The sequence below is a fragment of the Loxodonta africana genome, chromosome 15 (genome assembly GCF_030014295.1).
Source record: "Loxodonta africana isolate mLoxAfr1 chromosome 15, mLoxAfr1.hap2, whole genome shotgun sequence".
NCBI classification, from domain to species: domain Eukaryota; kingdom Metazoa; phylum Chordata; class Mammalia; order Proboscidea; family Elephantidae; genus Loxodonta; species Loxodonta africana.
The window spans coordinates 69,306,074-69,308,752 of record NC_087356.1 but is presented as its reverse complement, the minus strand read 5'-3'; the positions used below and the strand labels follow the sequence as shown (position 1 = coordinate 69,308,752).

The 2,679-nt window shown below is 38.4% G+C and overlaps 1 pseudogene; it reads left to right on the top strand.

Moving 5' to 3' along the window:
* Positions 1-558: 558 nt before the first annotated feature.
* On the top strand, positions 559-1,392 carry LOC135227721 (olfactory receptor 8G50-like; annotated as a pseudogene).
* The last annotated feature ends 1,287 nt before the right edge of the window (positions 1,393-2,679 follow it).

Here is a 2,679-nt window from a genome sequence, read left to right as displayed (position 1 = left end):
TCGACTCGACGGCAGTGGGTTTTTTTTTTTTTTTTAATCTTTACAGAAGCATATTGCCAGGTCTTTGTTCTTCAGAGTCACTTGGTGGGTTTGAACTGCCAACATTCCAGTTAACACCCGAGCGCTTAACCATTGCACAACCAGGGCTCAGAACACTCATTATTCTAAGTTTTCAGAAGTGTTCTTTGAACCTTCAGAGACTGGTCAGTACTAAGAAATGCTCTTATAGCACAGAAAGAGAAAAGATATAATTCCATCTGTTGTTTATTTTCATGACCCATAATACAAGGATCCCAGAGTCTGTAACTTCCAACATAGAACAGAGACAGGGAGGGAGAGTTAGAGATATCTGAATGATAAGACTTAGATCTGTTTCACAATGCATAAACACCTACCTCTAATTTCTTCTTCTCTTCCTCCATAAAATTCCCATAGGAAAATGGCAGCAGAAAATCAGTCCACAGTGACTGAGTTCATCCTCGCTGGGCTAACAGAAAAACGAGAGCTCCAGCTTCCCCTCTTTTTTTTTTTTTCTTAGGAACCTATGTGTTCACAATGATGAGGAACCTGGGCATGATCATACTGATTGGGCTTAGTTCTCACCTGCACACCCCCATGTACTATTTCCTCAGCAGTTTGTCCTTCATTGATCTCTGCTATTCCACTGTCATTACCCCCAAAATGCTGGTGAACTTTGTGAAGGGGAAGAACATAATCTCCTACCATGAATGCATGGCTCAGCTCTATTTCTTTCTTGTTTTTGGTATTGCAAAGTGTCATATGTTGGCTGTGATGGCATATGATCGCTATGATGCCATATGTAATCCATTGGTTTACAATGTCACCATGTCTTACCAAGTCTGCTCTTGGTTGGTAGTTGAGGTGTATACGATGGGCTTAATTAGTGCCACAGTTCACACAGGTTGTATGTTAAGAGTGATTTTCTGCAAGGCTAAATTAATCAACCATTACATCTGTGATCTTTTTCCACTACTGGAGCTCTCCTGCTCCAGCACATATATCAATGAACTGGTACTTTTGTGCTTCAGCGGGCTCAATATTCTTGGACCAGCCTTGACCATCCTTGGGTCGTATATCTCTATCATTGCCAGCATCCTGCAAATCCACTCCACTGCGGGCAGGTCCAAAGCCTTCAGCACATGCTGCTCTCACATCTAAGCTGTTTCAGTCTTCTATGGTTCTCTAGCATTCATGTACCTGCAGCCATCTAATGTCAGTTCCATGGATCAAGGCAAAGTGTCTTCTGTGTTTTACACCATTGTTGTGCCAGTGCTGAACCCTCTGATCTGTAGCCTGAAAAATAAGGATGTCAAAGTTGCCTTAAATAAAATCATTGAGAAAAGATTATTTTGCTTTCACAAAGATTTATAAATTCTGGAGAAGATTCGTTAAAGAAGGAGTCTAGAGAGAGTAACATATATACACAAGTAGTGAGATTATTGCCAACACTTGATTATTTGGAAGAAAGGGCCCAAGGATAAGACTGGATTTGTAGTATCACTTGGAAGGCAATCACATGAGTGGCAGTGTTAATTCTAGGATTTTCCATAGGTCACCCATAGTAACCCACATTACCTCTAATCATTTGTTGAAAAATCTTCAAAGGCCTTCATTTGGGAGATTATAACTTGTATATGTTGAATTTGGCAATTTATTAGGTAAGATTTACCTGTCATTAATCATAAAATGATCTGTTTGGTTTATATCCTTTGATCCTCTTAATACTTTGTGTATTGGCCTTTGTTTATTAAAAAGTGTACAAATAAACTGGAAAAATGTGGTCTCTAAAATAAATAACTTTAAACATTTGGAATGTACAAAATTCAATCACTATTATTTACTAATTGCAAAGAATTGTATTAAGGAATATGGGGGAAGGTGGTGGCTAGTAAGACATAATTACCAAAAACAAAATGATAACTCTATGGTAGAAGAGATTGATAGACTAAACAGGGCTGAATAAATTATGTGTATTTTTAATTATTTCTTTTGCCACATTCTTTTCTTCACAGTTTTAGTATCTTCCTACCCCCTCCATTTCCCAAAGAATCCTATATTCATTTTCCTCTAATTCTAAAAGGTTTTTCTTTTCACACATATTATAGAATCACAGATGTAGAAGTGACATTCTCCGACTATGCTTTAAACCATATGGATCGTTTATGTGACCCTAATACCTTGCAACACGTTTTCTCCTTTGCAAAAAGGGCAATTGAGAGCTTGACATAACTAATGCCATAATGATATGCTAAGTAAACTGTAAGTTTTTTAACTGTGCCAGCTGCGCTGGCCTCTTTCCAAAAGTGTGTGGGCCTTCTCAGCTCTTGTGATCTTGGTTTTCCTCCTCTACTTGTTCTTTTGGGAGATGGCTTTCAGCCTGCAAGATGATAGCTGGGAAGGCTGCCTGGCACATTTTGTCTGCAACCTTCTTTCTTGCTCCTTATCTCGATCAGGGTAAACTTGGCAGACCAGTTCCACTAGCCAAGATATTTTTATATAACTTTTTTTTTTTTTGCTTGTTACAAACATACAATTAGAGTCCAGATGTCCAGTATGCATATCTTTAGCTTAATAAAGAGTTTCTTAAAATTGTTTCGTGGTGTGTACTCATTAGGCCATCTGTGGGCTAGGTAATGCTCGCAAAAATGATATGTAAGC